At 47.0% G+C, this 22316-nt stretch overlaps 1 protein-coding gene across 16 annotated transcripts in view; it reads right to left on the bottom strand.

Annotated features, from left to right (window-relative positions):
• CUX2 (cut like homeobox 2) overlaps positions 1-22316 on the bottom strand; it is a 282802-nt gene that overhangs the window by 123969 nt on the left and 136517 nt on the right. For 3 of the 16 annotated variants that reach the window (XM_072801906.1, XM_072801909.1, XM_072801907.1), the window contains exons 2-3: positions 9689-9932; positions 9247-9589 (exon numbers count right to left, since the gene is read on the bottom strand). The exons of the other annotated variants lie outside the window; for them this stretch is intronic. The gene's annotated coding sequence lies outside the window, so the exon portion shown is untranslated. The remainder of the gene's footprint in view (positions 1-9246; positions 9590-9688; positions 9933-22316) is intronic. 16 annotated transcript variants of the gene reach the window in all.

Genomic DNA, 22316 nt, shown 5'->3' with positions numbered 1-22316 from the left:
ATAAAATAAGACTGCAAAGGAAAGGCCACAGAGTGGGAAAAGGTATGTGCATTTTACCTAATAAAGGACTGAGTCCAGAATCAGAACTTCCTAAAACTTCATTAAGAGAGAGATGACATAATAGAAAAATGGGCAAGACACTTGAATTAGCACCTCCCAAAAGAGGAGATTCTAACAGCTATGAGCACATGAGAAGATGCTCAGTCTCATTAGTCATCAGGGAAATGCAAATTTAAGCCACAATGAGAGACCTCTACATATACACCAGAATGGCTAAAATGAAAGACAGATAATATTGAATGTCAACGAGAATGTGGGGCCGTGGGAACTCTCATACATGGTGGAGGTATCAACTGTTATCTGGACAAACAACTTGGCAGGGTCTGCTAAAGCTAAACATGCCACTCTATGACCCAGCAATTCCACTCCTGGGTACACGCCTCAGAAAAATATGTTCACCAAAATAGAGCCTTGCTATTTGAAGTATGGTCATGGACCAGAAGCATGGCTTTAATGAGAACTTGTGACAAATGCAAAGACTCAGGACCCCTCCAGACCTACTACATTGGGGTCTTTATCTCAGATCTAGATCACTAGTTGATTCATGAGTACATTAAAGTTTGAGAAGTGCTGGTCTGGAACATTCATAGAAGCACTATTCATAACAGCCCCAAACTGGAAACAATCCAAATGCCTATTAACAATAGAATGTATAAATAAATGTGAAATATATATTTACCCAGTGGAATACTACGGCCATAAGCATCAATGAAGTACAAAGACAAACAACAGTATTGATAAATCCTACAAATGTAAAGCAAAAGAAGCCAGATGCAGAAGATCACACAGTGTATGATTCTATTTATAAAAGGTATGAAAATTGGCACAATGAATTTGTGTAGTTAGAAGTCAGGATAGTGGTTATATGGGGGCAATGACAGGAAGGGGTACAAGAGATGCTTTTTGGTGGCTGGGAATGTTCTGTTTCTTGATCTCAGTGCTGGTTCCATGAATGTGTTCAGTTGTGGCAATTTGTCCAGCTATATGCTTATGATTTGTACACTTCTCTGAATGATTGTTCTGGAGGATGGGGGGGGTGGTCAAGAGGAGAGAGGACCAGCTTTTTTTTTCTGTCCAAAATACTCTGGAATCTGCCCACTCTTGCTATGTCAACTGTCACCAAGCCCTAACCATTGCTTGCCTAGACCTGTATAGTAGCCAGTCAGGGACTTCCCGTTGCCTCTCCCTCTCAACAATCAGTTCCACCACAGCACTCAAGGGTGCTTTCAGAAACATGAATCAGATCCCACCACTCCCAGGCTGAAAATTCTGCAGTGATTTCCCACTGCTTCTGGGGCTGATGTCCCAGATTCTGCCCAGGGCCAGTGAGCACATTGTGATTGGGCCCTGCCACCTCTCTGTCCTCATGCCTCCTGCTCTATGATCCAGCTACTCTGACTTTCATTGGCCAAACATCTGATTACCTCAGGGCCTTTGCAACTGCTGTTGCCGGTCCTTGCCTGGACCTCTCTTCCCCTAGATTTTCCTACAGCTGTTCCTTCAGACCATCCTTGACCATCAGAACTAAATGATCTTAGCCCCAGGTAGCTTCCTTCATAGCACTCCTCATATGCCTCTACTTCCTTTGCTCAACATCAATGGCAGGGTCCATGTCTGTCTGATTCAATGTTGTGTCCTGGCCTGTAATGGCACCTAGCACACACAATGCCTGTCTCCTTGGGCAGAAGGCAAAGAGCTGGCCCTCCCTCCCACTGGCTCACCCTGCATACTCCAAAATCCTCTTCCCACCATTTCTCACCTGCTCTTTATTTCTTTTTTTTTTTTTAAGAGTTTATTTATTTATTCATGAGAGACACAGAGAGAGAAAGAGAGGCAGAGACACAGGCAGAGTGAGAAGCAGGCTCCATGCAGGGAGCCAGATGTGGGACTCGATCCCGGGACTCCAGGATCACACCCTGAGCCGAAGGCGGTGCTAAATCGCTGAGCCACCTGGGCTGCCCCTGCTCTTTATTTTTGATGTTGTGGATGCTTTGTGTTAGTAACCTATTTACTGAGGTAGAACATCCCTTTAGAAAAATGCATGTAGCAGGTGCTCAATAAATACTTGCTGAAGGAACAAGGCAGGAAGTGGGCTCAAGCCCAAAAGACATATTTACAAAGCATTCATAAGCACCTCCTGACATGCAGTTGTCATTGATTTTAACGGCTGTGCCACAGTTTGGTTGGTCTACTGTTAAGGTTTTGAAAATATGTCCTTGGGGGACATAAGAAAATGAGACAGAAAGGCCAAGTTTAAAAACAGAGTGACTCAGGGAAAAATATCTAATCAATGGCTTTTAGGTTGTGGGGTGACTGGCAGCTGTGCCTGCCTCAGGCTCTGTGCAACCTGGTGCCCTTAGCCGACTTGAGCTAGGCAGGGGCAACTTTGCTGTGGGAAGGTGGGGGGAGCCATATGGCCAAGGGGTGGGGTTTCAGTGAAGGTCCTTGGGGGTCACCTGGGCCTCAAGAGAAGGACTAGAAATGGCTTTCAGGGGCCCCAGCCCCACTAAGGGCTCTGGCCTGGGAGTGATTAGCTGTATTACAGGGTAGGACAATAATGTCTATAAATAATTTGTTCTCTTTCTCTGGTTAGCAAGTTTCATTAGAAAGTGTGGCATGGGTAAGATCTTTTAATATGTTCTTTGAGAAATCTTGCCTCAACTTTGAGGGTGAGGAGGATGCAAGAGACTCCGGAAGCTCTTCATTAAAAACATAGAAAGGAATATTTCTTTTTTTTTTTTTTAAAGATTTTATTTATTTATTCATAGAGACAGAGAGAGAGAGAGGCAGAGACACAGGCAGAGGGAGAAGCAGGCATCATACAGAGAGCCTGACGTGGGACTCGATCCAGGGTCTCCAGGATCACGCCCTGGGCTGCAGGCGGCGCTAAACCGCTGTGCCACCGAGGCTGCCCGGAATATTTCTTTCTTGAACTTTCCCTTGTACTGTGCAAGGTTTTCCCACAGGTTGTCTTATATACTGACCACTTACTGTGTGCAAAGCCCTGTGGTAAAGGCTTACCATACATAATGCCATTCATGGTTATTAACCCCATTTCATAGATGCATAAACTGAGGCTTAGAAAGGCTCACTGTAGTGCCAGGAATGGGCAGAATAGGAGGCTGAACCCAGACCTGAGTATGCCCAGAGCCACAATGCCAGTGCCTCTCCTGCCCACCTGCCTCATGGGATGCTGTGCAAATGGGCTGTAATTCCCTCACGGCAGGCCGCTGTCAAGACCACTGGGACTAATCTGAAGGGGCTCCCATGGGTGAGAGGTAGGATGATTTCAGCATTAAGAAGGAAATTGCAATAGATCGAATCTATCAAAAGAGGTTTAAATCTAGGAGTTCGTAATAACACAAAATAAAAGCCTTCCCTGGTCACTTCGGGGGATGCTGGAGAACCAAGTCATTGCTTTGAATCTGGTAAATAAAAGGAAAGAATCAAGCTTACATCTTGCCTTTATTGTGCAAACTGCACCCCTGGGTGACTAAAGAGCAGAGAAAGAGAAGTTTCTCTCATTAGATACATTTCAGCTAAATAACAGTAAGGAATAACAGAATTAGACCATTGCCGTCTAGCACCTCCTGAGGAGACCTGAGTTACCCTGTCAAATCCTAACAACGCTCATGCATTCCACCAAACACATACTGATAGCCTACTCGGGGCCAGATGCTGTTCCAGGCACTTTCCACATTAGCTCATTTAATCCTCACAACTCTATAAGGTGTTATTATTCTCCCCATTTCACACACAAGGAAACTAAAGCAAGACAGGTCAATCCACTTGCCTAAGACCACACAGCAAGTAAGTGACAGTACTGGGATGTGAAACCCAGGTAGCCTGGCTCCAGCACCCAAGCATTTACCTACAACCTTCTACCCCACTTTGAACAGATGCAAAGATCAGCGGCATTGTGGTCAGAAGTTTGGGCACCAGGGAAGTATGTGGCCAAAGCCCTCAGACAGGCCTATGGCTGTAGCCAGCAGGAAGGCTTCCAGGAGACAAGGCACCTGCTAGGTGGGTGTGACTCTACCCATTTTGCAGTCTCAGCCAAAGAAGCCTCAGCAAGGGGTGTGACTTACAAAAAGTCTTATTACTCTTGCCACTGTTACCCCCGCCTACAGGATGTATGTTTGCAGCAGAGGCTGGTGGTGAAGAAGCAGGCCAATCCTCAGTCACTTGAAGAGGGGGCTATGGAAGACATTTCCAGCCAGGGCCCAGTGTGTACAGACTTTATGTAGAAGACTTGCTGACTGATGCCTTAGATGAACCACCCAGCGAGTCTCAGACAGAGCCAACTCTGGGCACCACTGACCTGAGCTGTCTGGGGGAAAGAGCCTTTCACTGAGAGGGAACAGCATGTGCAAAGGTGCTGGTCCTGGTATAGGTTTCAGAGAATCCTGCTGGCCGTTGCCTAATATAGATTTCTAGCCATGGGTACCATGGAGCAGGAAGCACAGATAATGTTATCAAAAGTATAACACACATGAATACCTGGGTAGCTGAGGCTCTGTGCCTGGTGTGTTCCTAGCACTTGTGCATATTAATGCATGTATAGCTTCAGTGACCCTCTCAAGTATACGCGAGTACCATCTCCACTTTATAGAGTAGAAGGCAAGGGTGCTCAAGGTCACACAGCTGGCAGAAACTGGAGCTGGGAGACAAATCCAGAGACTCTGGCTCAAGATTCCATCCCCCACTCTTACTCTGCACAGCCATGGGGCTCACTCCGTGGAGCTGCCCTCTGTCTCTGAGTGACCATGTGTGGGTATGGCTAGAATATGCTCAGTTCACTTTGCACAGGCCCTTCCCTCTGTCTGGAATGCTTCCTTCCCCATTCTCTGCCTCACTAATTCATGCTCTGGGTCTCAGCTTAAGTGTCACTGCTTCTGGGAAGCCCTGCCACTGCTTGGGCTTGCTGAAACCTCTTTCAGACAACAACACCTTGTCCTCCCCTTGTATCTGCATCTAGGTCCCCAACTGGAATGTCCATCCACTGAAGGCAGGACCTGGATCTTTCACCTTCCCTTTTATCCCCAGCACTCAGCCCAGTGAATGTAGACAGTCCCCTTAAGTGTTACCTGCCTCGGTCCTTCATGGTGACAACCACAGCTACCCTCAGCAGATATAGCAGGGGAAAGAGAAGAGAGGATGAGAGAGAAAAGACAGAGAAAGACTGAGAAAAGGAAGGAGAGGAGGGGAAGCTCCCGCCCTGGGGCAGTGGGAGTGAAAAAGAAATTCAGAGGGAGAGAGAAGGGGGCACAAGAGAGATGGGGGTGGGGGGAGACAGAGATTGAGAAAGAAAGGGAGAAAAAGAGATATAGGGAGAGCTCATGAGGGTCACAGGGGGAGAGAGAAACCACGGCCCAACTGCCCCTTCATGGCAGGCAGCAGCCAGGCGGGCAGTGACTGGTCAAGCACCCACCCTGTCCCTCATCTGGGCTGAGCGGGTAACGAGGCCTCATTTCAGGCCCTGTGAGCACCACGAGCTGGGCCTCTGGAGAGGGATCCAGGCTTCGCTCAGTATTGTGTGTATATGTGGGGTGGGGGTGGGGGGTTCCCTGAGGGGCTCAGGAAGCCCCCTTCCTCCTCAGCACCCTGTCCTGGAGGCCAGGGCTGGTTCTGCCACAGAGGGCTCCAGGCCCAGCATTGTCATAAACAGAGCCTCTGTTCAGCCTTGAGGCTGGTAACAATACCCACGAATAACCGCCGATGGCACAGACCAGGTTAGCAGTTCACACGCACAATCACACCTGTCACCTACACCCCGTAATGTCACCATTTTACAGACGAGAAAACTGAGGCCTAGAGAGTTTCTACTGCTTTTTTCGGGCCAATATTTTCTCCTAAGTCTAAGAATCCTGGTTTTTCCATCATACTAGTTTCTTTAAGTAGTAAAATTTTACCCCGCTGAAGTAATACATGCATATGATATAAACTGTGAAAGCACAGCCAGGCTTAACATTCAACAGTCTTCTACCTCCAGAGAAGCCCACCATTATTCTGTGTCCTTTCAAATATATTGTATTCATATTCAAGCATAAGGAAGCAACGGCTTCCTCTCTTTGGTTTACTCAGATACAAACATGCTACATGCCATGTCCACAACGTGTGGAACTCATCTTGCCTGCTCCTTTCATCAGTACATAAGTAGCATCTGTCTTCCTTTTTACAGCCACAGAGTACTCTTCCCTGGGGAGTTATCTTACTTTATGCAGCCAGTCCCTCACTCATGGACACTTAGGTTATTTCTGGGCTCTGCCCCTGTTGTACAGCAATAACGTATTGAGATAGTCAACTCGGTGCCCCCGTGAAGGTGTGTCAGAGGGTAAGTTCTTACATAGAGGAGGGCCAGGTCACAGGGCAGGCATATTTGTGAATGTGATCAAGACTGCTAGCTTGCCCTCTGAAGGGACTGCATTGATTGTCCTCCCACCTACCACATGAGGGATTGCCTCTCCCTATAGCTATGCTGAGATGACTAGCCACACTTTTATCATAGGGTCAGGACAGCAGGGATGTGACAGGGAAAATGAAGAAGACATGCACATTGGGAGTGTGTCCAGAAGAGGGTGACAAGGAAGATGTCGAATGTGCCAGGGATTTGCTCTGTGATTGCACAGAAGCTACTTGACACCTCTATCTCTGGCCTGGAATTCTTACTGAGCCAAATGAGCTTGTTACTCACAAATGTCCGTGCTGGGTATTCCTGAATGTCCTAGACTAGTGATCATCACCACCAAACAGCACGTGCCAGGCACAGTGTCGGGGCTGACATGGATCACCTAACTTCATCCTCACAGTCACCGTGACGGGGAGGTTGTATTATCAGCCCTGTTTGCATATTGGGAAAGTGAAGCCCAGAAAGGTTCAACTGCTTGCCCAAGGTCACACAGAGCCGAGAATGTGATGAAGCTTTGAACCAAGGTCTACCTGACTTCAAAGTTCAAGCTCTTAACCACTGTGATATCCCTGTCAGAGGCTATCTGGCTCCCAGCCAGGTGACCAATGAGCTATCCCTGTCTTCTGAGAGCCCATTATTGTTCCTTCCTATTGCTGACCTCTCAACTCTGAGATTTCTTGGCATGGGAACTTCCTGATGACCTCAAACCTATTCCTTTAACTGAATGGACTGGAGCTTGGGCATAGCTCTGTGCCCATGAGGATAAAGTAGAAGCTGTTCCCAGGAGTCCTGGAGGCCAAACACCACACCTGCTCATGGAGGTCATTGAAATTTCTGTATTTCTGGTTGCTTTTTTCCCCCAGAAATATGGTCTGCCATCCCCAGCTATCCAGGAGCCCAACTGAGTCCCCACTGGAGGTACATGCATCATTCATTTATTCATTCATTCATTAGCTATTTATTGACGTTTTCCACCGGGACTGAGAGCCTAGACTCCAGAAGCCAACCTGAACTTGACTTTCAGCCTCACCATTTCTTAGCTGTGCAATCTTGGGCAAGCCACTCAATGCCTGTGAACCTCAGTTTCTGCATCTATCAACAAGTGTAATTATTACCAACTTCCTAAAGGAACTGGACAACTTGAAGAAAGAAGGTGCATCTGCAAGTCCTTGGCACAGGATCTCAGTCAGTTGGTGGTAAACAAAGGGCAGGTGTCATTATGGTTACTACTGAACAAGATTGTCCCTTTTCCTGCAGTTGGGGAGCTTAGAGTTACCTTCACCAGCTCCCCTGAGCATTCTCAAAGAGGCATTTGAACATCTGCTTCTGGGAAGGTTCAGGGCCTTTCCCTTGCTCACTTTTGCCATGGAGATCAAGGTCAGCCTTCCAATTCCTGCAGGAATTCCTCGGCTGACCCCACAGCCCAAACTGCCACCTCCTCCTCCTCCATCCTCCACTGTGAACTTTCTAAAATTAGCCGGCACTTGCCAATTCCAGGCAGAGTTCACTCCTGGGAACTGAGAGGCCTTGGCACTGTCACTTGTGCCTTTTTCCCCATCCCATCATGTAACAAATGGTCAGTCTTGGTCACCCCATGGCGGTCTCAGGTTTATAGTTGTTCCACCATCGAGGACGCTGGGACTAATGGCTCTGAGATGAGAGATCAACTGGAGAGCGCCAAGATGATGGATGCTCCTGCCCAACACCAGGCTGCTGGCCGCTGGGCCACATGTAAAAGGGAATGCCTAATTTGTTCACACCCACAATTATCTGGAGCCCGCCTTCAGGTATGATTGAGTGAGGAAGGGGTCCCAAGTACGGTCTCTGTTAGGAGGAATTAATTATTTCAAGTGGTGCCAACCTTTGAGCTCGGTTGCTTGGATAACCTTCCCCTTCTCATTGAAGGGGATGCATCCCCTGCTTAGATCCTGCCCCATGTGAACAGAAACAGGAGAACTAAAAACATCGGCATTCTGGAGGGCTTTGGAGATTGCTTTTTATACCCCACCCTGCCCTGAAACACTTTTTGCATCAAGCCTTCACACTGTACTCTTTTAAACAGATGTAACCCCCCACGAATCTAACTCCCCCCCCCCCGAGATTATGCACGCCCCATCAGAGATAATCCAATGAGCCAGTGGGCCACTGCACCCCCGCTGAATTACAAGGATTTCTCCTGCCAACCAAATATTTCATCCAGCTGTAGATATCATGAGGAAATGGCAAACAAAGAGAGAGATTTAATAACTGGAAATAAGACTAAGGATACAGATAGTTTAATTTTTTTTTGTATTGCATCTAATTGCAATCAACAGTAGACATCTGACACAGTGACAGCCTCAGCAAAATTGCTGCTGAGAGAACAGAATCTTTGTCTAAAAATAATCAGACATTCTGTGCACCACTGTTTGTTATAACGGTAATCGATGCTGGAGGCTTTGAATTCCATCAATTTATAGATCTGCGCCAGCCTGCCTGGCGATGGGGCGCGGTGCACTGGGGCCCTCGCCGGCGCGGGCAGTGCTGGGGCCCGGTGTGTGATTAAGATAAGCCCCGATTCCTTTCATACATTCCTTATCAGGGTCTAATTCTCCAGCAGGTAGAGATGTTCACAACAGTTAAAGATTAGTGCAGCTTCTCAGACGCCAAATTTGAGGGTATTGATCAATAAATCAAATCAGGCCAATCAATGGCCCAATCAGGAGAGTCTAGCCAGTGCATTATTACCGGCGCCTCCAAGCCAAGGCTTTTCATGGGTTTCATCAAAACAGCCTCACCTTGGCTTCCCGCCAGCTGCTGGCTTGCCTAATAGACTCCACAGCCGAGAGGGGCTCCTGCCCAGCGGAAGAGCAATAAATTTCTCATCAAACAGCCGATGGAGAAACAAGATGAACATCTGTTTTGCTGCAATGAAACTCCTGTGTTCTTCAGAATGCGCAAACCGCCTCTGACAGACCACCCCAAAGGCGGCTTCCCTGGCACACGGCGGCCCCATGGAATATTCCGCCGGTTATTTCAATCAGGTAATTTAAGGAGACTTTTGCAGTCTTCTCTCTGCAGCTATCGGAGCTCTGCAAAGGCTGTTCCGGCACAGTCGATAATAAATGCCATCCTGGGACCCTGCAGTATGAAGGCAATTTTATGATGCCCATTATGTGGCAATGTAACTTCATTAAAAGCTGTTTATTCCCCCTAAGCATTTTAAGCACTTTGCCTCACCCATAAAGGAGGAGCCGGGAGGTTACTTTTACAGAAAGGGTTCTAGGCCGTATTTCTTTCCTCAATAACATGGAGGAGCCTCGCCCACTGGCCTTCTCACTTCAAGGAGTTGAAGCAGCCCCAGGATCTAGGAAGGCTGGTTGAAGACTCAGTTTTCCCCAGGACTGAGGTATGCAGGGGCTGAGAGGTCCAGGAAAGGAGAGGTGTGAGAGGCCTCAATCCCATCAGACCTTTGTTCTGGGTCCTGCAAGACAGGGATAGAGAAAGTTCTGGAATATGCCAGCCAAAGGCAGCATTTTCCAAACTGGGGGTCCCTTGGACCATTCCTTTCGCTCTTCCATGTTGACACTAATCCAAAGAAATTATTACTTGGCCTGTTGTGACAGCCCAAATTCTCTTTTGCAGAAATAGCTGGCAGCTGAAAGATCATTTTATAGCCCAAGATCTGAATGTCACATGTCAAGGCTTCTTTGGCAGAGGTCTGCAGACTCCAGGGATGAGAGAATCAATTCTCAAGGGACCACAAGATTTGTTTCTCTCCCTTTAAAAAGATCTGTTCCTGTCAAGAGCTGGAGAAGCGATGTAGTGGAAGATTGCATTTTGGCCTCCGTGAAAGCAGAAGAGGGGAAAGGAGGGGGAGTGTATGCTTCTGCAATGGTGAGCAGCCTGCGAGTACCTGAAAGATCGAGGACATGGCGGTTCAATTCTGTGTCTCAGCTTCCCCATCTGCCAAGTGGAGCCAATGATACCCACCTCTGGGGTCTGCTGTGGTGCAGAAAAGGCCCTGGCTCAGGGAGTGATCATGCGGCTCCCTCAGGATCTCCTTCATTTGGATGAGCTCAATGTCCCAGGGGAAGGAGAACATTGACTCAGAGGGTCATGGCCAGTGGGTGGCAGGCTGTGAGGCTGGAATTTTGTGTGAAGGCAGTGGGGCACATGAGAGGGTCTAGAAGGTGGAGCATACATGGTGGAGGGGAATAGCTGGGGAGGCATGTCTAATGTGGTGGGATTTAGAACCAGGATAAAAACCATGGGCCCCCTGAAGATCAACCACATGATATGTGCAGCTATAAGAAACAGAGTAGTAACAATACTAGTAACAGTGGTAACAGTCAAAGGCAATGCTATCAGCCCAAACTCTGTGCCAGCCACTGTTCTCCAGTTGTATAATTATTATCCCCATTTTGCAGATTAGCAAACTGAGGGATCAAAGAGATAAACTCAGTTTTCCCAGGTCACAAGGCTAGTAAGCATAATTAATCAACACTTACTGAGTGCCAGAAACCGCTGCCTGACCTGTACACCTTATATGCCTTCTCTTGATTTACCTTTGTAACACCCCTCCTGGGGAGGGGGTGGTTATTGCTATTACCACCATTTTACAGGTGAGGAAACTGAGGCTCAGAAAGAGAAAGTGACTTAAGCAGGTCAGTAGGGGTGGAGTTAGGACAGGAACACATTCTACAGCCCTTGAAGTCTTTGGGGGCTGTTTCCTGGCCTCCTGGGGGCCTTGACAGGAAGTTCAGGAGTTCACAGGCCTGCGTGAGACTCTCCGGTTCCACTATTACGAGGTATCTGGAGAAGCATCCTCAAGGGCTTTGCCTGGCCTCCCTCTTAGTCTTCCCTGGCTTTGTGCTGAACACCGACCTCCTTGTGTCTTTGCCTGACTCAGAGCCTGGTAAATGCCTACCATTTTCCAGTGAGCTCCAAGATGCCACTTCTTCAGGAATGTTCCCCTGGGGCTCCACAGCTCCTGCATTTTCTAATCAGAACCCTCAGCACAGGCATAAATAATTCAACGTTGTTACAAGCGACCATATCATAAATATCTGTCTCTTCCACTGAACCTGATGTTGTTCACCTCTGTATACTTAGCCACACAGTAGGTGCTTAAGAAATATTTGTTAAATGATCAATGTGGGGACCCCTGCCCTTTCAGTGTCTCCCAAGGCAATGGGTTCACATGTGGCAGAAGCATAGGGTGCCCATGAAAAGAATCCAGGAACATGTTGAGTTTCCAGTGGCCCTCCCCCTTCTCAGATGTGTACTCTTCAAATTCAGACCCAGTACTAAGCCATGTTCCCTGTGGGGAGAGGGGTAGCTAAATCTGTAGTTTTGTAGAAAAGAGAAAAAGAAGAAAGGAAGGAAGGAAGGAAGGAAGGAAGGAAGGAAGGAAGGAAGGAAGGAAAGAAAGAAAGAAAGAAAGAAAGAAAGAAAGAAAGAAAGAAAGAGAAAGAAAGAAAAAGAAAGAAAGAAAGAAAGAAAGAAAGAAAAGAAAAGAAAAGAAAAGAAAAGAAAAGAAAAGAAAAGAAAAGAAAAGAAAAGAAAAGAAAAGAAAAGAAAAGAAAAAGGAAGAAGAAAGAAAAAGAAAAAGGTTAAGGAGAGGGGACAGGATCCTGTGTCCACAACAGAGCCAGGAAAGTTGTGAAACAAAGATGACCCAGTCAGAGGACCAGACTTGTCAAACCAAGAGCAAATTATAATCCAGCCATACCATGGGGCTGTCTGCCAAAAATACAGATCTGTGAAGGGGTATCTCATACAGAGAGGCCACAGTATATTAGATTTATCATATATTCCAGCCAAGATGTGCTGCTGAGATTTCGGGGCAAGATTTATTACCCTGGCTAGTTTTTAAAATGAAAGTGAAAAGAGGATATTCTGGCAAAACTGCAGGCTGTTAATGGGGTGAGAATCACATAAAATGGATCATTTTCGAATCTCCTCGTATGCACAGATAGACCTTTTCAAAAAACCCTGGAGTTTTTGGAAAAAAAGATGCTCAATCTGGGCAGCCCCGGTGGCTCAGCGGTTTAGTGCCACCTTCAACTCAGGGCCTGATCCTGGAGACCCGGGATCGAGCCCACATCAGGCTCCCTGCATGGAGCCTGCTTCTACCTCTGCCTGTGTCTCTGCCTCTCTCTCTTTTTGTGTGTGTCTTTCCTGAATAAATAGATAAAATCTTTAGGAAAAAAAAAAAAAAGATGCTCAATCCAGTGTTTTCACATTGGCTTCCTGGTTGACCCTAAGTGAATTATTCATTCCTTCGATGTGTGTTTCTTATTTGCAAACAGTAATAATAACACAAAATAGAAGCTCTAATTTATTGGCTGGTTACTATATGCTGGACACTTCACACAGGGGTCACTTCTTTGAATTGGCAACAACACTTTAAGACAGTGCTGTTTTTATCCCCATTACACAGATGAGAAACTGAGGTTCAGAGGGGTGTAGTCAGTTAGTGACAAAGCAAGAGCCCTAACCCAGATCTGGAGCCAGCTGTACTCAGAAACTATCACTGACCTCCTGCTCTGAAAAGTTAGCTTTGCCTGTTCAGATGAAAGCTTTTAGGATAAACTCAGACATCATCGTTCCTGTTCTCAAAATGGAGATTCCAACAAGGAAGGCCCAGCCACCTTCCAGTCCTGGTGGTATCTGCCTTTTGCAGAGACAGCTGCAGGAAAAAAAATTGGGGGGGGGGGGTGATTTTATTTTGGTTTCTCCTGATGTTTGCTTTTGGGTTTTCAGGATCTTGTCAGATTCAGCTTGTGCCAGGTAAAAGTGGGCTCTGCTCCCAGCAGGCACCAAAAACATTTCAGAGGCATAAGCCACAGGAATATGGACATGCCAGAGGAGAAAGAAACATAAGGATGTGAAAGCCTCCCAGGTGAGGTGTCATGTCTGGCTAAAGGGCTCCAGGATGGGGAGAACCAGAAACTCTAGAACAATGGTTCTCAACTCGGGTGGGGGGGGGGATTTGCCCTCTTAGGCACATCTGGCAAGATCTAGAGATACTTTTAAATTGTCACAATTCGGCAGTACTGCTGGCATCTAGTGGGTAAAGGCCAGAGATATTGCTAACCATTGGACAATGCACAGAACAGCTCCCATAACAAAGAATTTATCTGGTCCAAAATGTCAGTAGTGTGTGGGGCTGAAAAACCCAGATCTACAAGGAGCTGGGAAGACACCTGCCCTGGAGTAAAGAAGACTCAGAGAAGGAGGTTATCTTTGCATATTTGAAAAAAAGGAGAGGAGCTCGATCTGTGTGGGCAGAGGACGTGACAATAAACAGGTTTCAGGTCACCAATAGGAAGACAGCCCTGATAAATGATTGAGTTTCCGGTCCTCAAAGGTTTCCCAGCATAAAGTGGTCAACTCTTGGGCTGTATGGAAGGGAAATCAAACCTGGAAGAGGAAGCTGGATGAAATGACCTTTCTTTTTCCATTCAAACCTGACACTGGATAAAGTTCCCAGGAGAACAGCAATGAAGTTTGAGGTTCCTTTCAAGAACCTTTCATCGATGATCTCATTTAACCCTGACGGAGGCCCGAAGAGGTAAATCACCCGTCTGAGCTTTGTGAGCTCAGTAAGAGGGGGAGTTAGGGTTCAAAACCTGTGCCTGTCTGGTTTCAAAACTCATTAGGAAGATTCCTCAAATGCAACAACTGTCTTTGCACTCTGAAAGCGCAGTGACTACCCCAGGGCCAAGCACCCACCCAACCTGCCACTGCCTTGATTTAGCATCAGTCAGAAACTCTGGACCCAACATTTGAGACCTAAGTTCAACAGTTCAGCCCTCTCCCATGTTAAGGACACAAAAACAAGTTCCCTAAATGGCCCAACCCCCTGCTTATTTTTTTTAAACAAAAATACTGCAACCAGCAGTGAAAAGACATTGTCCCAAGTGCACACTTTAATTGATGTCCCTGACCATTCAGGAACATGGATGAAAGAAGACTCGCTTTATTAATAGGGCGTCATGCTAATTAGCACAATTTATGGTCAGGGAGGCTGCCCCTGCCTTCTGCAAATGTTACAAGTGTGGACAAAAAACTTTTGTCGCGAACTCAACACGGTTTTGCCGTGTGACCAAGACTACTAAGCCAGTCACAAAGAGGGGAAAAGCACGGGGCTCAAAGAGGCCAATCTGAGGCACTGGATTTTACTCGATACATTTATGACATTACTTGATCATTTCCCACTGATAAGAATGACCCGAATTTAAATGTCGGCTGCTTCTGCACGAAAATACACATTTCTTGCCACTTTGAGGAAGTCTCCCTAATGACTGGGAAGCTCTGCAGAAAAGTGGGAAAAGCTGTGCATGAGTGTGGGGGTGGGGGAGCCGGGGAGGAAAACCTTAAATGTTTAATATTCAATAAATGTGTCAATTTTACATACAGAGGCAAATGGGTCTTTATTGAGGAATTGGTAAATTTCCTCCGAGAAAAGTAAGTGCATTTTAGCCTTCAAGGAGTCCCAGCTGAATAGAAATGGAATGTGATTTGTGATAAAACTCAGCTGCTCTATAAAAGACGTTAAATAAATGTTGCTGTTTCACCAGGGATATACAAAATTGATTGCATTATAGACTGATTCTAAGATGCTGCATCCCTGTACGGCCCCCTCATCAGTTTCCGTGTGTATGTGGGAAGCTGCTCTCAGAGACAATTTAGACTATGTTGCAACTCCTATTCCACATGCTGCTGCAGAATTTTCTAGAAATGCAACATTTCCCCTGCATGCTTTGTTTTACGTTGAACCTTATGAAACTGCTGATATTTGACCATTTTTTATTTAAAAAAAAAAAAAAAAACCCTGACAATTTCTTCTATATCTTCTTAAGGTTTCTGGTGGACTGACCTGTCATCTTGGGTAAAACCCTGGATACTACTGAGGGAAATTTGATCACTGTGGGTGGAAGTGTCACAGCAACTTTTATCTGCTTGCCAGAGGGCATTCTGGACCTGGGTGAAAATCTTGCCTCTCTTTCAGTCCAGCTGGATGAGCCAGGGAGCATCGCCTGCCCTTTGTAAACCTCAATTTGCCCCATTTACAAAATGGGTTGAATTCCACCTTTTGCTCAGGGTACATGGAAAATCAAATGAGGTAACAGATAGGGCATTAGCTAGTAGACTGTCAAATGTTCATAACCTGCTGATTACTTTTTTAAAAGACTGATTCATTTGAGAGGGAGAGAGAATGAGATCAAACTTGAGCGTGGGGGATGGGGGTAGAGAATCTCAAGCAGACTCCCCACTGAGCATGGAGTCTGACGTGTAGCTCGATCTCACAACCCTGAGATCATGACCCGAGCCAAAATAAAGAATCGGATCTTTACCAACTGAGCCATCCAGGTGTCCCCACAACCTGCTAATTGTTATAAAGTTTTTGTTGTATAACCAACCAGTGGGCTGCAGGTGGGCTATATGAGGCAGATATGACACACATAACCCCTGTCCTCAAGGAACTCATAAGGTTAGTGTCAAAATATGACTTCTTTAGGTAAGAAATTAGGTTTCAAGGATTGACGGGTGATCCAAACTGATCAAGAAGGCTTTCCAGAAAGGGAGTGGCTAGACTCAAACACTCTCAGACATGTCCATGCTTTCTATGCTCACTGATACCAGAGGGTCTAGCCACCTTCAATTCCTGGCTGGATGCCTGCATAGCCAGCCTCCTCATGAGGTCCCTGGATTAATGCCAGCCACTCTTCCACCATTCCATTCCTGCCTTAACAGCCAAAGAGAGTATTTCAAGATACAAACTGGATGGTGACACTTCCCTGCTTAAAACCTCTCCTGGTTTCCCATCCAATTTCAAATAAATCCAAACTTTCGAGGTCAGCCTTCAAGGCCTGTGGGGCCAGGACCCTGTACTCTCCTGCAATGCATCTCCCTCACAGTCCTCTTCACTTTACTTCTACCATTCTGCCCCTTATTCTGAGACTAGGAACTGCAAAACAGCCGCAAGGCCTTTGTATCCACAATTCCCACTACCTGGATGCCCTCTCTTTCCAGTCGTTTGCCCAGTTTGGTGGTTCCCAAAGTATAATCCTTAGACCAGCAGTAGCAGTGTTACCTGTGAACTTCTTAGAAATGTAAATTCTTAGACGAGCTCCAGATTTGATGAATCAGAAACTCTGGGGTTAATGCCCAGCAATCTTTTAAACCAGTCCTCCAGGTGACTGTGATGCCCACTCAAGTCTGAGCATCACTGGCCTAGCTCAGTCCATCCTCTGTGTGTCAAGCTTCAGCTTAGACATTACTTTCATAAGAACTGCACCCCAAGATAAGGTCAAGTTCTTACTGTCATGGGCCCCTACTCCTTGATCATTTCTATGAAGCACTACTCTATTGTAACTGTGATATGAGTCAACTGTTTGATGTCCATGTCTCTTCATAGCTAGACTAGGAGCTCCATGAGGACAGGTACCCATGTGCCCCAGTACCTAATTGTGCCTGGCAGAGAGGAGTAGCCCAGTAACTAGGTGTTGGATGAGCATATAAATGAATGCATGAAGGAACAAATGAAGGAGTCCTGGAAGAATGACAGATGTTCATAAAGAACAGAAGCCTAGGAATCCTATTGTCCATCCACCAATCCAGAGAACACCCCCCATCCCCATCTGATCTTCTAAATATCACCCCAGTCAAATCACGAGCCAATTATGGTAGTGCTTGGAAGTGACCGTCAAATTAGAAAGAAGGAAAAAAAAAAAAAGAACACAACGGAGAGGAGATTTCCCATCCAGCGGATGAATAGTACGGTGGCTAAACTGGAACATTTCCCACCTCCCCCAAGAACAGCAAACCTCTCTCTCCTTCCCTGACAGAGACTGGCTGTACAGAAAGCTTCCAAATGAAACCTGGAGACTGACAAAATTGTAAGCAGGAAGTGTGCCTATCAGCTTGGAAGATCCCAGTCCCACAGTCGTCTGGATCTACAGGCTGAGAGCTGGAGTCCGTACTAAGCCCCAAGTTTACTGGAAGCTTCTTGATGCTCCATGGCAGTTTGTTCTGCTCTCTTGGAGCTAAAGGTAGAAGAGAAATCACTTCCTTTCCTATAACTCAGAGCAATTACATTCTCTTACCATGGACATCTGGCTTGCTGCTGTTCTCCTTACTTATGTTTTCCAAATGCTATCAGTTCTGGGAAGATCAATTATTACTGAAAAGTCGAGAAACGCTCACCGGTTATTTGCATTGATTTGGCTGACAAGACACAGGTTCCTTATGAACTACGGATGTCTATGAAGAGGACAGGGAGGCGAAAAACTCGAGAATCTGGGACAGCTCAGGCTTCAGAGCCTCTACCAGCTCAAGGGACCAGAGGAAGAAGAAGGGTTTGCCCAGGATGGGGACACTGAGCCACCCTCCCTGAGCCCCCCAAACAAAGCCATTTCCATCAAGACAAATGGGTAGCCGGTGTCGGCCAGCGCTGCAAGCAGCCACGACGATATAATTGGCCTGTTACCGCATCATCTTTAATCAATAGGATCCGGAGTTTCCACGGCTTGTACAGCCCAAATCTCCCTGGCAGCCAAGAACCAGCGGGTTGTTAAAAGGCCCGATAGTTCTGCCTCGCTAATGGGTGGCTTGTTCCCTCAACCCTGCTGATTTTTTAAATAAACCTAAATTCCAATAATTGTTTAATGTTTATTTTTATTTAGTTCTGGTTCAGATGCTCTGCGTCTCTCTGACAGAAATTGATATCTGGCTCATGGTGAGCTTTATTAAAACACACACACAGATACAAACACACACACACGCATATGCCACATACCCACTGGGAAGTGGTTTACTTATTTGGTTATTTATCTAGCTGAGGTGTAGACCCACAAATCTAGAAAAGAAGATGGACAAAAGGACAAATTTGCCAAGCTCTGCTTTCTCTTGGGCTCCTTCCCTGCTCATCTTTCACCAGGGAGCCCTGTTCTGCACTTGAGCCATCCACAAAGGTGATGTCTGGCCTCTAGCTGTGGCCTGTGTTGCTGAGAACATCTCTGACTTCTTCAGTGTCCCTGTGGCCACATGCTCGGAGGGCTCACCAGAGAGGGCACCATGTACCATTCCTGTACATGTTCAATATAAACAGGATGTGAAACCCCCCACCCCCCAGCCACCTGTGTACAAGGGACATGGACGGAAGCTTCCCTGCACACTCAGGAAACCAAGAGGCCAAAGGTCTCTAACCGCTTGCACTGGGCAGAGAGAGCCCTCCCACCCTTATACAAGCCCCTCTCATCTTTCCATCTGGCATGTCTCAGAAAAGCCAAGGCGAGTCTGAGCTTAAAGGCAAGGTTTTTCAGTGTTTTCTCAGTCCTTTTTTTGCTGCTTGTATTGCAGGCTTATGCCATGCCTTTCATCGTAAGAGGTTCACACATTCGTTCACTGAATCACTGTAAACCGATGGCCTGAAAATCAGGCTTATCAAACTGCAGACTTTCCTTCCCCACACCGTGTATTCTGTCCATCAAACTGGGGGCTGTCCTGACTTTGCCATCTTCTTCACTCCCAGGTCGAGCCAGCCATTGAGACCTGTGATGTCCACTATGGATTGGGGGAATAGCCAGCACTTGGCCCCTCCTTCTGATGCCAACACCACCTGCTGGTTCACACCCATGAGGCTTCACCAGGGCTGCTGTGAAACCTCTTGCTGGCCTTCCTGCCATCTTTCCCCCTCCTCCACTGTGATCCCCAGACCTGCACTGGAGTCACTAATCCCAGACACAGGCCTGATCTCATCACTTCTGATTCTTCCCAGGACCTCCTCCTGCTTCCTGGGATATGCCCAAAGTACTCCCATGGCATTTGCACTCCTTTCCATTCTTGTCCCTTCCACCTGAGCCTTTCTAACACATCTGGCCACAGGTCAAGGACCCAGCCACTAAAGAGGGACAATCTGCTGCAATTTACATCTTTCTAACAAACAAAATGTAATAGGAAATAGTGTTAAAGTACCTCTTTTCATTGGAAAAAGAGAAGATTAGAATTACCAGGAAGTTTCTGCAGTGAGTACAGAGGAGTGTTGAAAAGTACCCAGGTCCAGGGATCAGAAGAGCTGGGTCTACAACAGCTGCAACCGCTTAAGAGCTGTGTGTCCTGGGCAAGTCACCCCACCTGTGATCCTGATGGTGGCTGTCATGTGACTAATAATCTCATCTTGGGAGGCTTGGGCCCTAAGCTCAGATTCAATCGGTCACCACTGTGGGGGGGCTGTTATTGTTCGCATCCTAGTTCTTGGAGGGGGTCACCTCAATTTCTCCCCCCCCCCCACTAATATATCCCTTCCACTGAGGTACTCAAGTACCCCTGTCTGTACCTCGAGTTCACTTCCATATACAGCAAGCCACCACAGACCATCTCTAGCAGGCCCTGTTTTCCTTGGAGGGCCCATGGGCCATTCTGCGCCCCTTCCCTGCCCTCTGGACCATGCTGTCCTGCCACGGCCAGAGCAGCAAAACCAGGCTTCTGTGCAGGCCCACATTCTAATAATTGTCCCAATTCATACGGCGTGTACTCAGGATCTATTATCAGCTAATGAGTAAATAATATTCTGTTCTAAATCCAAAAGTGCTATTACATACCAGAGGGGGACTAATGGGTGTTTTAAGACCCCTTTAATCACATATTAACGTGCCGCGAAGCAGGCTGCGGAGCCCATATGCTAACCGCCCTGCGACTGAAGAGGCTTCTTCCCTTTAAGCAAAGAACAAAGTGGAGGAAGAGAGCAAGCCCTCCTCCTTGGGTCTGTCTGGCAGCCAGGCCAGCCCCCGGGGCTGGAGGAATCTCCCCCAAAGCTGCTTTGCTGACTGAGTTAGAAGGATACTGTCAAACCTTCTCCCCTTTTCGGGGTTACAGGGAGAGGGAACAGGGCTAGTATCCTCTGGCTGCCATAACAAAGTACTATCAGTTGGGAGCTTAAAACAACAGAAATGTATTTGCTCACAGTTCTGGAGGCTAGAAGTCTGAAATCAAGATGTTGGCAGGGCTGTGCTCCCTCTGAGGGCTCTAGGAGAGGAAGCCGCCTTGCTCCTTCCAGTCTCTGGTGGCTGCTTGTCTTTGGCTTTGCTTGGCTTGTGGCTGTATCCCTCCCATCTCCGCCCCCGTTGTCACAGGGTCTTCTCCCTGTGTGTCTTCTCCTCACACATGGGTCATTGGATTCAGGGCCCATTCTAATGAGGCATGATCCCATCTTAATTATAGCTGCAAAGACTCTTTCCAAATAACGTCATATTCTCAGGTTCTGGATCAATGAGAACTTTTGAGGGACACTATTTCACAGAGTATAGGGGTGAGGGTCAGAGTTTTGGGGGCGGGGGGGAGAGGCTCAGATATGGAGCCTTAATTTAAATGACTGTAACACAGAGTTCCTGCCATTTTGCCCTCCCCTGTCCCTGACTACCACTGAACATTCCAGAAAAGTTCAAGCACCCAATCCAAATTCCTCCCACCGATCCATCATGTCATATTAGCAACTTAGTTTCTTATTAGCCATTTCCCATCGAATCACATTAATATTTGTTTTCCCTAATACAATGCAGGAGTCTTCTCAGATTAGCAACTTTCTCATCACATTAGTGGAAACAACTACTAATACAATACAATCTGAATATGACACAGTCTGATGGAGAATTGCTAACACAATCCGACTCCCCTCTGCCTTGGTAAAGGAATGTTGTCCTGTTGTTGAGTAATGTGGGGGACACGCTGAGACAATCAGTCCCTGGTGAGCAGAGCCACACAGGGTGCCCTGGACAGACGGGATGAGATTTGGATGTAGGAGGTCTCTCTTGGAAGGAACCGATTTAGGGGTTTCTCCTGTTCCCAAACACTCCCTTCTCCCATGAGGAACATTCTGGTTCTTCTCCTCAATATCCAAGCAACCTTGGAATCTGCAGCCAAAGAGAGACAGGTAGAGAGAGGGATCCATTATACATTCCACAACCTAGTTCTCTGAAGCACTAACTTTATTGGTGTGACAAGGCAAGGCTGGCATTGCCAAGGTTAATTCATCAAGGATGTGTGGACATAGCAAAGCTAGGATGATGTGAGGAGCCAGCAAACCAGGCTGTTGTGCTGACAAGGCTGCTGGAGGCGGGAGTGATGACACTGAGCTGGTGACAGGCTCTCATAAAGTGGTTTAAGGAAAACCCTGCTTGAGCCTGCTCAAGCTCTGGACTAGTTTGGGTTCATATCTATCACTGCCATGTCCTAGCTGTGTAATTTAGTATCTCAGTGCCTCAGTTTCCTCCTGTAAAATGGGGCAGGATGACAGGGCCTACCTGTGAAGTTGTTATGAGTCAATGAGATATGAATAGAAAATACTTAGAAGCTTGCATAGCACCCGGCATTGATAAATCAGGCACGGTGATGATTGCGAATCTCAAAGCAAGTCAAGTTCAACCACATGTTCTGAGTGAGCTCTGGAGTAGGCACTGCAGAAAAACAAAAAGTTGAGTCTCTTGTGGAGACATGATGAAGAACCAGGGGGAGGGGTCATACCATAAGAAGTCCTCAAGCCAAACCAGGGAATCTGAACTTCAGCTTCGGGGAAATTGGGAGCTGTGGAAGTAAAAGGCCTCAAGTTTTAGTAGAGTTGAGGGAATGAAGGCCTGTGGGGACAGAAGACGGTGGTTCTCTTGCTGCCAAACCACCTGTCATCTTACTGGCTCCTTAAGTCCTGGCAGAGAGAGAGGCTGAGGGATGGCAAGAGATGGAGAGAGATAGAGGCAGAGAGAACAGCAAAGAAGCTGAGTGTGGGCTTCTCTGTGGTAGCGCTTGCTTTCCTGCTCTCTCTGCCAGCCTGTCTGGGAGACTGGCAGGGCCCCCAGCCCACTTT

This window comes from Canis lupus, chromosome 27 (assembly GCF_048164855.1).
Source record: "Canis lupus baileyi chromosome 27, mCanLup2.hap1, whole genome shotgun sequence".
Lineage (NCBI taxonomy): Eukaryota > Metazoa > Chordata > Mammalia > Carnivora > Canidae > Canis > Canis lupus.
Note: the sequence above shows the minus strand (reverse complement) of the source record. Positions and strands in the feature narration are given on the sequence as shown.